General features: G+C 49.9%; 1 long non-coding RNA gene across 2 annotated transcripts in view; it reads left to right on the top strand.

Annotated features, from left to right (window-relative positions):
* The window catches only part of LOC141569347 (uncharacterized), a 447,021-nt gene that overhangs the window by 327,550 nt on the left and 103,320 nt on the right, over window positions 1-16,151 (top strand). The window lies entirely within an intron of this gene.

The following is a 16,151-nucleotide window of genomic DNA, read 5'->3' as shown; positions in this document are numbered from 1 at the left end:
CGCCTGGCTTGGGTTCTGTTTTGCGTGTTGGGGGCTTTTCTGAGGATGTGTGGAAACTTTCTTGTTTAGGCTGCTGCCGTTGTCCCGTGGACCTGGAAGCCTCTCATAGACTTTGATGAGAATGAAATGAGCTAAACTCTATGAAAATAAAGGTCGCTGGTTATCCTTTGGTGGAAAGAGTTTAGTACATAATTGGTTTTCTTGCATGTAGAGGTAACACGTTTTTATGACTACTCCATTAACCCTTTGCTGTGAAGCATTTTGCCCCCTTCAGCTCCCTAACGTGCCCCTACCTGTTTTGACAGGTAGAAAGGCACGGGAAGTAGAGGGGAAGGTGACATCTCAGTGGCCTTCCCTGGAGGGAGCAGGAAGGGAACGCACCAAAGGGGGGGGGGCATTGATGAAAAAGAAAACAGGGAGGAAAGAAATCCCTAGTTCTCTTGTATTTCTAGCCAGTTTGTCCCAGGCGTGGACAAGTCTGGAAAGTCCCATGGTTCTCATGTCCCAACCAGCCGGTTACTAATGAAAACACTATAGACCCCTTGAGCAATAGCCACGTGTGTTAACTTTTTCTTTGAAGACGGCATGAAACTTGGGCTCCCCGGACGGGTAATACATTCATGCACCAGCGACCTCAGGGAAGGTCAAAACCTATGAGACAATAAGCCGTAGCTTCACACCATGTTTACGCAACCTAAGAGCTTCAAATTTTATCATCTTCATTTTAAATATGGAAAACGACTAAACTTGAGATTCAGAGACGTTGAGTGAAAGGCTGGAAGTCACATAATTCAACAAGGACTTGATTCAGGGGTCTCTCTGCTCAGGTCCCGCCTGCTGTAGTATCGTTGAAGACGATGACAAAGGGCAAGAGTGGCCGTAAGGGACAAGTTCTAGATGCTCCGAGGACGCTACTTGTGGTTGGAATGGTCTGGAAGACATTTCAGGAAACCTTAGATTTGGTAGCGTCTCTGCCCACAGTGTGCCCCTGTGTGCCCCTCCTGTCACCTGGCTGTGTGACACCTCCTGGACCCAGTGTGGCCAGCGCCCCAGTCACTCCAGGGCACTGTGACTTAATCAGGAGTGGCTCTTCCTTCCTTAACAAAGAAACCCTTTCTCTGCACCGAGACCTTCAGGCAGGAGCCCCCTTTAAATTAGAAGTTGTAATTAATATTATCTCTGGGTCCTGAGAGGGGAGCGTGATTGAGAGCGCAGGAATGGAGAGTGACAGGACACAGATTGCCTGTTATCTGATCAGGAGGCCATTGGAATTCACTGGGAAAAACAAAGGTCTCTGCACTGATCCTTTGAGCCAGATAAACACCCCGGTGTGAAGTGGCTTTGGAGGGAGTGACCTGAGGCCGAGTGTGTTGTAAGGGGGGGGGCAGGGGGTGAATATCAGAGCAGCCGTGGAAGTGGTTCTATGAAATTAGGTGAGATCATGGACAGGACCTGGCTCAGGAGTGTCTGCCCAGAGAGGCTGGTCCTGGGGAGACACTTAAATGAGGGGCCCCTCATTTAAGACTGAGAATAAGCAGAGAACTCAGAAAAGACAAAGAAAAGGTGCCAGCCCCAAAGGCAAGCCCGTCTGAAGTCACTGCCCATTTGTGTCAGGTGAAGGCGAAATCACCAAGTATCAGAGCAGAGGGAAAGGGCTCGTGTTTTCATTTTTCCAAGGAGGACAGAGGACTCTCCCTGCTCAACCCCCCCCCCCCCCGAAGTGAGCACTCGGCCCAGTGACAGAATGGAACCCAGGTCCCCCAGCTGTTAAAGGCGATTCTTTCCAGGGCAGTTCTTCGTGGGTTACCCCAAAGGGGGACGGGGAGATGAGGGGAACGCTCAGAGGGCCTGGGACACCTGTGTTTGTGTCCCACCTTCGTCTCCTGTGTCGAGCTGTGCGCTTGTGGGAAGAACCACTCATCTACCCTGAGCCTCAGTTTTTTCATCCAGAAAGTCTAGGTAATAGTCCTTCCCCTGCAGAGGAAGCTAAGCAGCTGGAGCGCTTAGCTCCGCCTGGAGAAGGTGACAGAAAAAGGGTATTTCAGTCTGTTCATTGGTAACTGTTTGAGGCCTTCAGAAAACAGGCTGGAGAGAATGGACTTTTCCGACAGGAACTTCAGAAGCAAAGTCAGGACTGAGAGGAAGCGGCAGGTCTGGGAGGCAGGGGTGCCGTGCTGAGGTTTCAGTGCCGTAAGAAGTTCAGACTCAATCTGGGGGAGCAGGGACAGGAGCGTGCCTTGAGAGCACGTCCCAGATGTTCTCTCCTGAGAACGTTACGTTAGTGCCACGTGCACCCCTTACAATCACACTGTCAGGTCGGGTCTCCGGTCCTCATTGCACCAGTGAAAAAACTGAGGCAAAGAAAGGTTAGGACATTTATCCGACGTCACTTAGGTCAACCTAGTGCATTTGGGGAACAGTCACCCCATCTTTCGTCCCCATCCAAAGTCTCCATCTGCCTCTGCTGCCGGCCAGGCTCTTCACCTGAGTGGTCAGCATTGTAATACCTGCAGTGTCTGTTTCCATCCCTTCTCTCATCTCTCCAATGCCACCTCCCACCCCAAAATAAGCAGCCTGGCTCTGGCACTGACGCTTTTGAACTCATCAAGAACCCAAGCAAAGGCCAAACAGGTTTTGTGGAAAGAGTTTGGAGAAGGGGGTCATCTCCATCCTCAGTGGACACAGCAGACCTGGTCTTTGTTGGGGGACCAGGGCCTGCGGCCCCCGTGGGGTTTCCTGAGGGCGGAGAGTTTCAGCAGAGAGTGGGACACCCGGGTGTGGGGTCTGAAAACGCTCTGGGCTTACTGCACAGGCGCCACCCACAGCTAAGCCGACTAACCCAGGCCTTGGTCTACGCAGTATTTCATCCTGCTTCCGCCCTCTCTCCTCCCCCCCTCCAGCCCCTGACTTTTTTACTCTCTTTTATTTCCTGGAGTAGCAGCCACAGAGCATGGGGTGAAAAGTCGCTGGGAGGACAAGTTGACAGATAGCACTGGGGTCGCTGGGTCACTGGCAGGCGTCGTGATCTGGGCTCCGACGGAGCGATTTCCTCGGTGATTTCGGTCCTTCGTCTGTTCACACGTCATGCCACCTGGACATAATGCAGAGACCGGGAGGGCGCACTAACCCGTCGTCCCCTTGGCCAAAAGCTCTCCTAGAAAAAAGAGAGAGAGTGAGTGAACGAGGACTGAGTTAACCCTCTCCTGCCTGCACATGCCCGGAAAGCTCAGCAGTGGGGGTACCGCCCTGGCAATTAAGAAGCTGGGGGCTTTGTCTGCACAGCAAGGCCCTACCTTTCTGGGGACTGTGAATAATGTAAGAAGGTCCCCTTCGCTGCCTGACACTCGCAAGTGGCAGCCCTGTCCTTTGTCGTTGCCCTGTATCCAGGTTTTGATTTACTTTCAAATCCCTTGTTGTAGGTTCCTGGAAAACATTTATTTCGGTGGTGGGTTGGGGGCAGGGTGCAGGCAAGGGGAGAAAGGGAGCCGCGTGAAGGGGACTATTAATATCTTCCTGTGACTGCGGCCAACCTTCTGCTTTTCTTACTTCCCCATACGGTTTGGAGCTATTTCCGACCAAGGGTGTTAAAGCTTAAAATTAATGGGTTTCAGCGACGGAGGTGCCCACATGCAGAGAAATGCTTCTTCTGGACTTGTTAGACATTGGGGTCTGTCTAAGGCTGGGGAGTGGGGCAGGGAGGGGCTGGTCCTGTCCCCACTCTGGACACCAGGCTGCCGCCCTCAGCCAGTGCTGGCCAGCCCTCCGGTCAAGCACTTTCCACACTTCCCCACGGTTACCTGGCCTGTAAGCTCCTCAGGCATGGACTTGACCTCCCATCTCTCAAAGAGCCTGGGATCTGTGGGCTGTTGTAAATATTGGCTTGGTTGTTTACCAAGCGTGGTCTGAGCACCTCCTCTTGCTGGCCTAGAGGATACATGCATCTGACCTGCGAGGTGACATCTTGCTGTGGTTTCGATGTGCATTTCCCCGGTGACAAGTGACGTCTAGCATCTTCTCATGTCCCTGGGGCCACCTGTGCGTCCTCTTTGGAGAAATATCTGTTCAGGTCTTCTGCCCCTTTTCAGTCCGATTTTTATTTTCTGTTGAGTTGTATGAGTTTCTTACACATCTTGGATATTAACCCCTTATCATAGAGATGATTTGCAAACATTGTTTCCTATTCTGTAGATTGCCTTCTCATTCTTCTCGTTGTTTCTTTTACTGTGCTGCTGTGCTGGAGGGTCCTCAAAATTTTTAAACAGAACAACTGTAGGATCCGGAGAAAGACAGACGCTGCCTGGACTCACGTACATGTGGAATCTAAAAAAAAAACAAAAGCCAAACTCAGAAACAGAGGAGAATGCTGGTTACCAGGGGCTGCAGTTGGGAGAAATGGGGAGATGTTAGTTAAAAGGCACCGACTTTGAGTTATAAGATGGGTAACTTCTGGTAACTATGGTTAACAGGACTGTGTTATCTACTTGAAAGTTACTGAGTGTCAATCTTAAATGTTCTTGCCACCACCAGAAAAGAAGAAAGGCAGTTACGTCAGATGATGGAGGTGTTAACTAACCCTAGTGTGTTAATTATGTGTGTATATATATATATATATATAATCACATTTTATGCCCTAAGCTTATTAAATGCGATACGTCAATTATATATCAAAAAAAGCTGCGGAAAAAAGTAAAACATTGTGTTGTCTACCCAAAACTCGTCTGTGAGCCTAATTGGGTTTGTAGGTCACTGGTTTGTAATTGCTCCTCTCACTGTGAAACCTTACGAAGAGTTAACTCAACTGAAAATAAACAAATGACCGGGACATGGGTGGGTGCAGGCGCGCCCGGCGGGTCTGCGTTTCTGTCTGGCCTCCATCACGGCGCGAGGCTGCACTGCCGTGCAGGCTGCTGTCTCTGCCGACCTCTAAAGTGGCATCGCTCTGTCACGGTTGCTTTCTCCCAACCCTGATGCTGGAGGTGTATTCATGGTTCGGGAAGAAGAACACTGGGGTTTTGAATCAAAAGATACGAGTCCAGTCCTGGTTTTCCCCATCACAGCAGGTCACCCTGGACCAGCTCCCTGACTTTTGTGAGCTTATTCTTTATTGGGTGCTGAAGACTGTTCCTAACTCTCTCGGTTGCAAGTTTTAGGGGCGGTCGAGTGTTTAAAAATTGTCCGATTACGTGTGCAGTGGGTCCATTCTAAGATACAGTTTATTGGAAGATCAGACTCACCACCTACACTTATCAAACTGATGACGTTTCTGCCACTGAAACCCCTCCCACATAAATGCCATCCATGGTGCAGTATTATTATTGGAAAATCAGATCCTTGTAAATTGGGGCAACCCCCATTAGAATCATTTTAGAAATGTTAACAAGATAATACTGTGTAAGGGGCATTGAGTTCAGACAGAATTGGGATTAAAAACTAGCTGTCATTTAAATCTTTGTGACGTTGGATAACCACTAGGTTTCGTTCCCCGATCTGTGACACGGAAACATCAAGACTCCTGCACCAGCCAGGATTAAATGAGGGTGCACGCAGTGCAGCGGGCGCAGAGGAAATGCTGACGTGGTCGTGTCTTGTATTTTATATACAGGTATCTCCCTTAACACGCTTCCATTCTTCCCTAGCAAAGTCCTAGGTAACCAAACACAGGTTCACTCTAGAGCAGGGGCGTCCAAACTGCGGCCCGTGATCCATTGTTAATTGGCCCGCAGCAAATTCCAAAAATATGTTTAGTTTACGTAAATAAACCAGGTGAGGCAATACGTACTTCACCTCAAGTGAGTGGCCTGGCTGTTTGTGTATTTTACCGCATACGGCCCTTGGTGAAAAACGTTGAAAAAAGTTTGGACACTCCTGCTCTAGAGGGTCTCTAACTTCTTCGTCCATGGAAAGGTTTCTTGCACGTTTTTTCCTAGCTGAAAGAGTTAAGAAAACTGAAAGTGTGACGTAAGTGAGGGGAGGTAGCACGTGGCTGCTTCCCAGGGTCTGAATGTAATGCATGTCCTCAACTTGCCCAGTAGGGCTGCTCCCCGGTGGCCCCTTAACTAAAACAACGCATTAGAGAGGAATAAAGGTTGGGTAGGTTTCAGAGGTTTCAACTCGTCAGGTGCTTTTGCTTTACAAAGAAATTCATCTTCCAAATGAGTGACTGGTGAGAAGAACTCCCGCCACACTCGCCCACCTTCTCCACAGAGGGAAAGTTCTGAGTGACGATTTTGTGGTCAGCATCTAACCTTTAGGATTTCTTCGAGCAGCTAGCCTCTTGGTCACATGGATTGGTTGGATTGGAGAATCACGGGCTTGGCCAAGTGAGGGGTGGGGCGAGGGCACGATGGAAGAAAGAAGGGGTGTAGGTGGGAAAGAGGGTCCCCCCCATCCCCCGAGCGGTCCTGGAACCCTTCGTCTTACGGAGGAGGCAGCGTGCTTGGCCTCGTAGAACTTTTGGCATCTTCATCTGGGACTGAGGCCTTTGTGTCTGTGGATTTCATAGGCAGCTCTGTGCTCAAGGTTTGCTCCCTGGTTGGGATTTGAACTGAAATGAGACACGCCTGTGCTGGTGCAGGTGGTAGGAGTTACAGCTTAGCACGGCCAAAGCACTAGCGCCACTCCCGGTAGGTAGATTCTTGGAGGCAGGGTCAAATAACTTTATGACGTGAATACTTTTAGCTCAACTCCCATATTTGATAATAAATGAACAAGGCCCAGAGAAGTTGAATTGATTACGTAAAGTAACAGCTGGCAAACGAGGGCCTCTGGGCTGATCTGGCCCCACGTCCTTGTGTAAATGAAGTCTTATTGGGAACAGCCATCCCCACCCATGACGTACGGTCTCTGGTGCTTCCAGTCTATGGCAGCGAGTGGACAGCCATGTGACCCTCACAGCCTAAACTGTCTACTACTTGTGCTTCACAGAAGTTTGCTAACCCTGGTCTAAAACCACACAGCCCACTGGCCGCAGAGCCAGGTCCAAAAGGAAGGTCTTCTGGGTCTTGCTCCAGTGGCCAATCGCTTACATTGCACGAGAAGGGACAGCAATATTGTGAGGATGAAACTACAAGAAGGCACGTACATCCTGGGGCCCTTCACATAAGAGAGGAGACTGAGCCGGACACACTTCTCTTATTTTTGTTGCTTCCATAACCAATGTCAGGCGACCGCCAGCCCTGAACTGGACGTCGACCAAGTGCAGAGGCTGGGCCCGCGCTGCAGCTCCCGGGCGTCCCCTGCGGCCTCTGTGCCCCTCGTCCCGGAAACCTGTCGGCCCGCTCATCAGACATGCAGTTGTGGTCCGTCCTCTTTCTGTGCCTTTAGAAAGAAACCCTGCTTAAGGATCACTCAGCATCCTAGTCAGGATTCATGAAGATTAAGCAGCAAGGGCATTTAAAGAGCAAATCCCCCCGACAAACGTCAGAGCCTTTTACAGTGTAATTCCAAATTAGCAGATGAAAGAAAAGCAAGGGGGTCGTACGTCTCCGCCTTTACTGAAACACTTGCAACAGGATCTCTGGCAAAACGTCAAAGGCACAGCTATTTTCTAGCAGCCTTTGCCGGTTCAAATGGGCGTGAATGCTTCTGTGTGGACCCAAGAAAGAGAGGTGATGAAAGGTAATGCAGAGACTGGGGAGCAGTGGGGCATTTCTGAGACTCTTAGGGTATCTCACAATTGACCTTGAATCAGCCGTGATCGTCAGGCGTGTGGGTGACACTCAGATATATACTAAAATCTCAGGAAGGTCAGGCAAATAAGAAAAGGAATTAAATAAAAGGAGATGTGTGTTCATGGGTCCAGCCAGTGAGAAGCCATGGAGAGAGATAAATAAGCCCGAGGCTTATCGTGAAACAGCTCCCCCAAATTTCAGCGGCTCAGGAACAGCTGATCACCCAGAACCTCTGCCACTGGGCATGGAAGTTTGGGTGCAGCTGAGAAGATGTAAGCAGCCTGGCAGATGAGCAGTTAAACAAGAAAAGAGAGTCATTCATTCATTCTTCATTCATTCATTCAAAATGATTTACTAGGCGGGTACCTGCCATGTGCTCAGCACCATTTTAAGTACTGAGGCTCCGGCCACAAAGAGGAGGCATAGACCCTGTCCTGGTCGTCCCACAGAGTCCTCTGTCTCTCTGTCTCTCTCTCTCTCACACACACACACACACGCACCATTTGTCAGAAGCTGATAAGTGCTAAGAGGTGATGGGTAACGTGACAGGGAATGACGGGAGAGTGGGGGACACGGTACCCCATTTAGACGAAGGACGCGGGGAGGCCTCTCGATGAGATGAGTTTAGGGAGTGGAGGCTGTTCCGACAGAAGCAACAGAAGGCGCAAAGGTCCTGAAATGAGCTCCATTGCTTCTCGGCCTTTTGCTAAGATCAAGTGAAATGAGAGCCCCCTCGGCATGTGGGGGTCAGAAAGGAGAACGGGGAGAAGAGGACAGGTGCCCAGAGCTGAGATCAGAGAGGCAGGTGGGTGCTAAGGAGCACACCGTCCCGTGGGTTTGGGTCCTTTCTGCTGAGAGGAGACATTTCACAACAGACGCTCTGCCTGCTCTCCGGGAACAGACTACCAGGGGGCCAGGCTGAATGAGAAAGACCCGCCGACAGGTTATTGCGATGTGTCAAGTGAGAGCTGACGTGGCTTGGACGTGGGTGGAAGTGATGAAACGTGGCCGGTTTGGGGATGTATGTTGAAGTAGATCCCACAGGACTCACCCCTGCTTTGAATGTGGGAAGTAGGAGGTGAGGAGTCACAGGTGCCTGCAGGACTTGGGCCCTGAGCCTCTAAGTGGGTCAAAGAGCCATTTTACTCAAAATGGGGAAATGGCGGAGAGAGACAGGTGGCAGCGTAGAAACCAAGAGTTCAGTTGATGCCAGTTCAGTGAGTCCCAGGAGTCCACACAGCACCCTCCTTATGCCCCATCCCAACAGTCCTCCCGAGTTCTCCGTCTTAGGACCCCACAGGTCACTGTGACTTCAAGCTTATGCCACAGAACCAGTTTTAGTGAGCAACTGTTACGCTCGAAGAAAAACGTGTAAGAACATGTAGGGCAAACAAAAATAAATGTGCCCCACCAACAAAAGGCCACAAGTTAAATTTGTTGAGAAAAGTAGTGAAAAGGTGGTGGAGCGCACACTTTGCTTTTGCTGGTGTCACGTGTGCACATGGGTTTGGTGTGCGCAAATGTGGGGGTGAACAGAGAAAAACAGGATTAGGGAAAAGACGTGAGTTTCCGTGCTGCGTTTAGAAAGTAGAGAGATGTGTGGGCTCCAATCTATTGTTCTTCAATTCAGAAAAAGACAGGAAAATAAGCAGTGTTAGATTGTAGGGTGTCGTGACTGTTGGTTACCTTCAAAGGTGACTCCCTTTCTGGAGCGAAGCTTTTCTGCTAAGTGTAAGGTGTGGCCTCTGTGACCTTTTACAAAGTTTCCACGTCAACATTTTTATATTCTAGATTACACCCCCCCATTATCCTCACCTCACGACGTGACCCCTCCTACACGAAGCTGTGTGGTAACGGATGGAGAGCAAGGGTTTGAAAACATTCAGTTAGGAAGATAGTCACAGCATCACCAAAAATTAGGAGCCGGAAAATGAGATCAGGTCCACGCTCACGGCCGTAGGAGGTTGTAGAAACGCTCTCCACCCCAGAATCCTCTTACCCTAAGAGTTCAAACCTCATATTCCGCTGCCCCCCAAGATTTGTTCTTGAATTTTCTGTAGGAGACATCAGCCACACGATGCAGGTCCTAACACCTCCCCCCTACATCCAACCTTCAAAAACAAGGTTTTCCAACCTCGCCATTACTGACATTTTGAGCCAAACAATTCTCGGTCGGGTGGGGGTGGGGGGCGGTTCCTGTGTGTTGTGGAGGGTCTGGCGGTGCCCCGAGCCTCTGCCCACTAGACTCCAGCTATTGCTTGTCCCTTCCCTCCAGTTGTGACAAGTAAAACCCGTCTCCAGGCTCGGCCACACGTCCTCTGGAGGACAGATCTGTGTGCACTGGAGAGAGAACCACTGACCTAAGACCAGCAGGTCCAACGGGCTCCACTTCCTGCTCGAATGAAATGCCGCCCTGGGCGCTTTGCCCTCTGACCACTGCTCATCAAAGTAGTTTACGGACAACCACATGTGCTCACGACGTAAATCCCCGTCCGTGCAATTACGGGCGACATGGTTTATTTGTGCATTAGCATACCCAGCTGCTGGTTGCCTGTGCTTGATATTTCACTCTGAGTGGAGCGGTTTGGCATAAATAACCCCCAGTCAGCCCAAGGCTGAACGGCATTGTAAATATCCAAGTCCTAAACTACTGTGGTTTTTTTCAAGTGTGCTCCATACAAACCACTCTGAGCTTGAAAGGGGAGGGGAAACCCGCCCCAGTGCCATTACTTAAGTAGGCCCATTAAAAATGAGCTGAGAGTGAAATATGGCTTTATTAACAGATGACATTACATCAGGAATGATGAATCATAAAGTTTCTTTTCAGCATTACAATGCTATACGACCTTTTAAACTTTAATCACTCACCTCGGATTCTGCACGATCGTCAGGTGTGCAGGCTTCTTGCTGATTGCATTAACATGAGGCAGCTGGGAGCTGCTGGCATCAATTCTCAGCAGGCGTCTGCTCGCGGGGCTCAGCGACACGCAGCACAGTGGGGCAGCCCCAGGCACCCCTGGATGGGCCAGTGTGGCCTGTCGCTGCCCGCCAGCACCCCAGAGCAATGGGGGAAGAACGCTCGTGTGTTCTGTCGTCGTTTGCCCCAAAACCCGGGACGGTCTGGCACGTAGTGGGGACTCTGTGGGTTCGCTGAACCTTCTGGAAGCCCAAGATGCTGGAGGAATCTGTCCCATTTGGGCCGGGCCCCCAGGTTACAGAGAGCGTGTCGGTCTTCACAGGGACAGTGAAGAAAGCCCCAGTCACACGGGGAGTTACGGGAGACCAAGGCTGCATGTTGGTGCCCTGCCCACGGTGAGCACAGGACAGTGTCACGCTGTCCCAATGCCGTACACGGTTACTGTGTGTCCTCGCAGAGGGAAAGCCGAGTCTGAAACTGCTGGGACCTCGCACACAGTCTCCCCTGCAGACTGACTGGGGTCCCAGCCAGCGTCCAATCACCTTCCTCTCCGAGTCTTCTTCTAGTTGTCAGGAAGCAGAGTAAAGGACACTTTGTCACTTGTCCCCTCAATAACTCCATCCTGCAACCTGATCCCCAAAATATCCTCAGACCCTTTATGAGAAATTCCACATCATGGCGTCGTCTCAGTGATAATCTAACTAGTACCATGTTTCCCTGAAAATAAGACCTAGCCCAGCCGTCAGCTCCAATGCATATCTTGGAGCAAAAATTTATATAAGACCCAGTATTATATTATATTATATTATATTATACCCAGTGTTATATAGTAAAGTAAGACTGGGTCTCATATTAATTTTTGCTCCAAAAGACACATTAGAGCTGATGGTCTGGCTAGGTCTTATTTTTGGGGAAACACGGTATGTAGCTCTCTTGCCTCTGGTCTTATTTTCAATGGCACAGAAAAACATATAGAGGTTTAAGACTAATTTTAGTCAACTTTATGTGCTAGATATGAAATAGATTAATGAAAAATAGGAAATTTCGGAACACATCACTAATCTTTTGAGTTGTGGCCATATAAGAAAGCTGTCATAGTTTCCCCCCAATTTTCCACAGGTTTCTCGTCAGGGACACTAAGTTTGGAGTCAGTCACTGTTTCGTCCTGGGACACCATATGCTACTATATTCCTCATGAGACTTTGAGTTCGTGTGTCCCTGAGGGCACTTGGCCTGTAAATGGCAGCAACACCAGCGAAAGCACATGCATGAGAACCGCAAGGCAGGGGGTGTGCTGTGCTCGGCTCCGTTAACTCGGCGGCATGAGCCGTCGTCAGCAGGACTCTGCTTCCTTTCACCTTCCGTTTGCCGTGGTGAGAGCGGGGCCTCCCTCCGTCCTCTGTCTCGCTCCCCAGGGTGTCTGGATGACTGGATGTGCTCAACACAGTCTCATCCAGAGGTGGAAGGAAAGGAACTGTCTTCTCAGCATCTCTTGTGTTGAGAGCAAAGACACCTTTCCCATAACCACCCCCTAACAGATATTTTTTCCTACCGCGTTGATTAGCTCTGGGTTCTAGAACTACCCCCAAACTTATTATTGCCAGAGAAAGTGCAGTGACCACGGCTGGTGTAGAACAGTCACAGTTCGCCCCTGTGGGCAGAAAGGGTCCCCACTTCTCGGTGACACGGCCATTTAATACTTGAACAAAACAGGTTCTCTTTGTAAAGAAGAACAATGTGGAATGACGGGGAGGCAGGCAGATGTCCGCTGTCACCATGTTAGCCATCCCTTCGTGCAGTCACCCCTAGACTTGTGTCCACATTAGAATGACCTTTGAAACGTCCGGTCACGTGTGAGATCATTTGTATCACAGGGCACAGGAATCAGTATTATTGACACTCCCTGGGTGACCCCACAGGGCAGGAAAGTGTGGGGTGACGGGCTGCCCAGCTGCTGGCTCATGCAAGCCTTGCTGCCAGACCTCCACTGAGGGAGGCCGGGGCTGGCCCGTGGGGACCCTGGAGGGCGCAGGCAGTGGCACGTGGCACATATAGGAATGTCATACGATGTAGTGTGGTCTTGAGCAGACGTGACATGAAATATGCCATCACGTCGCTGCAGCAGCTACACAATAGTCAAAACCCGAAGGCTAACCATGAGTTTCTATAAGTTGGCTGCGCATGTTAAAGTACCAAGTGTTGTGTTGTTTTGTGACTTCTGAACCCGTTCATTATTTCCAAATGATGATTACGATGCGATGACAAAGGTCTGTAGCTCACCTGACACCTTGGAGTCGTAGAATCCCAACGATCTTCTCACATACACCCCAGCATGTTGGTGCCCAAAGCAAAGACTCCGTCTGGTTTTCCTGCGGGGTCCTCGGCGCCCAGGGGACTGCCTGATGTCACCCCCTGCTTACGCCATGCCTCACTTCCTCCAGCCTGAGGGTCTATGATGCGGGGGCACGAGTGCCCTCTGCGCCTCATCGGAGGAAGGAATCACTGCATTTGGAGGAGGCAGAATTGAGACCCAGACCTTGAGCCACGCAGCTACTCTGTGCAGCCGGGAGCCCCTTACGTGCTGGAGCTTCTGCAGGAGACAAGTGCTGCTCGTACCTCCATCCCTGTGACACCCACTGAAGTGAAAGCGCCAGCAACACGCACATTCCTATAATGATGCGAAGGGTCATTTCCAACGGGATAAAGCTAAGCGTCCAGGTAATTCAAGCACCATCCAGAGCCTTCGCTCCACATGCGCCTTTGTCACCCCTCCCCTTGGCCTCTGTCACCCTCAAAACGTGACTGCGGGTTCCTCTATAAATAAGGGCCTGGCATGCTGGCATCCAGATTGAAACGCTGCCGCACAGCACCCTGTAGGAGGAGGCTGACACACAGCTTCTATTTTTGCGTGTTTAGTGACATATCCAAGTGTCACTCAACAACAGGAAGGGAGCGACCGGGCTGCTGTCATTCCCTCGTACCTTCGCCCCTCCTCCGCCACCACTCAGACGTGCCTGTGACAGGCGCCACCTGTTCACCACCTGCCAATATTTGGAGGGGGAGGCTCCAGCACGTGACTTAGTTTCCATGAGTGTAAGTGTGGGTGTTCAGAATGATAATCTCTCAGCACGTTCCCTGCCAGGCCAGAGAAAGCCGTTCTCCCCTGAAATGCGCTACCCTGTTTCCCGAAAAGAAGACCTCGCTGGACAGTTGGCTCTAATGTGTTTTTTGGAGTAAAAATTAGTATAAGACCCGGCCTTACATTATATTTATATTTATATTTATATTTATATTTATATTTATATTTATATTTATATTTATATTTATATTTATATTTATATTTATATTTATATTTATATTACACTGGGTCTTCTATTAAGTTTTGCTCCAAAAGACGCATTAGAGCTGATTGTCTGGCTAGGTCTTCTTTTCAGGGAAACACGGTATCTCGTATCGAACTCCCCTGCAAAGCGACTGCAGACCTTCTGAGATGGGAATGGAAAGAGATCGCAGCTCTCGGCTGAGAGCACTGGGCACGTGGAAAGAAATACCCTGGGCTCTGAATAGAACACCATTGGACTGCGGGGCTGGTTCCCTGGTGGCAAGGAAATGTCACCCTGTGGTTTGATCCCCTCATGGGCCACAGCCCCTCCCCCTTCGCACAAACTCCCAGGGGCTGCACTGGGGCATTTGTCAAGGGCAACGAGGGGAAGGCCTCACCTTGACCTTCAGCGAGGCTCACGCCATCTCGGGGCATGTGTCACAGGCAAGAAGATAAGTCTCATGTGCAGACAAGTGACATCCCAACCTCACCGTGCTTTCAGGCGGGAGAGGATGTGAACACGTGCCCAAATATTTCACAGTTCGGTGGTTGTTCGATGCGTTATATGCGATGGACAAGTTTGCGTGTCTCATAAATTTGGTGAGGGAGCTGGTCATAGTGCATTAGGCTTCGAAACCAGACAGTCGCAGGTTCAAGTTCTAGGTCTGAGGCTCCCTGGCTCAGGGATTTTTAATGTGTTATTTTATTTCTCTAAACCTGTTCCTTATCTGTAAGAGATAATAACAAGTATATTTGCACAGTACCTACATGGAGGCTGGTTTATAGGAAGTTATAGCTAATACTTATTAAGCCCTAATGCACCTTGAACACTATTTTAAGCACTTTCTAAGGTGCCTCTAAGTTTATTAGTAGTTTAAGCGGCGTTTTTCCCTCTGAAATTTTACTTCTGTAATTGGATTTACCCGTGCTAACAATAGCAAGCCTGTAACAGTTTTTGTATGTGTTGTCCCAGGACATACGTCTTAAAGAAAAGGCACTGACTTGTAGGAGTGATGAGTCTGGCCCGAAAGTGGCATCGGTGACAATCCCGCGCCGTCATTTCGGTGGCTAGAGCGGACTGAACAGACTCCAGAAGGGAAGGTCGCACTGTGGCTGCCGTGGGTCCTGCCAGAGGCAGGCAGCATATGTCCTGTGTCCTGAGTGACCGGGCCCTGGGCCAGGCACCGGGGAATTGCGGGAACGTGGCCCCGGCAGCACTGCTGCTCTGCGTTCAAGTTCTCCTCGCACCCCGGGCTCAGAGCACTCGTCCTGCCCGGCTCCAGCTCTGCGGTGGCGGCGACGGCCGTGCCAGCAGCAGCGTCAGGGGGCAGTGGTGTTGACCGGAAGTGGAGGGGCCCAGTACGTCGCTCTGTGGGAGCCCCAGAAGACGGAGATGTTTGAGGGTCTGTCACTGTGTGTTCACTCAACCAGAAACCACCACAGCAGGTCACAAAAAGCGGGAATGCGCCACCGAGATGGAAAGGTCCTTCCTGTTTCCAGGTGCAGCTTGGCCTGTACATATAAAGCAAAGGGAGGAAACGTGTATTGTGGAACCTTGTATAATCCAGACCCTGGGTGATTCAAATGGTATTTTAACCTTTATATTTTGATAATGTGATTATCTCCATTTCATAGGTGGGGATATTGAGTTCTGAGACTAGGAAGTAACTTTACTAAAATCACAGACCTACGTCCAAAATGACGTCTGTGTGGCTCTAAAACTCTATGTAGGAAACAACTCTCACCATAATTAGTGTGAAGACTAATAACATCATGTTATTTAAGAATTTCTACTTGGTCTCTACTGTCGGTTGGGTCACGTTTAACCTTCTTAGTTTTATGTGCAGTGTTTGCTACCTTACCTACAAAATCTTACTTACAATGAACCTAACCACAAAAAAGCAATTCCTGTGAAAATAGTCACAGATGCCAGGACAGCACGCAGCACTGAACAGGTACTCACACGTACTCACTGAATTGAATTTGACACTTAGAACCAGGAAAAAACGCAAATATGATGAGGATTGGGGTGATAACTAAGGAGCCCTGAGGAGGTTCCAACAACAAACAATTGGTCCCGAATCGGATGTTATAAATGGGAGTGACGGGCACACGAAAGCTCGGATGTGCCCTAAAACCCTGAGAAGGGACCACATAGCTTCCCAGTAAATTCTCAGTGACGATGGAGGACGCACGGCCTCCTGAGGTACCTGCACCCAAATCTCAAAGTGTTGAAAGAAAA

This window comes from Rhinolophus sinicus, linkage group LG17 (genome assembly GCF_036562045.2).
Source record: "Rhinolophus sinicus isolate RSC01 linkage group LG17, ASM3656204v1, whole genome shotgun sequence".
Lineage (NCBI taxonomy): Eukaryota > Metazoa > Chordata > Mammalia > Chiroptera > Rhinolophidae > Rhinolophus > Rhinolophus sinicus.
The sequence above is the reverse complement of the archived record's forward strand: the minus strand, read 5'-3'. Positions and strand labels throughout refer to the sequence as shown.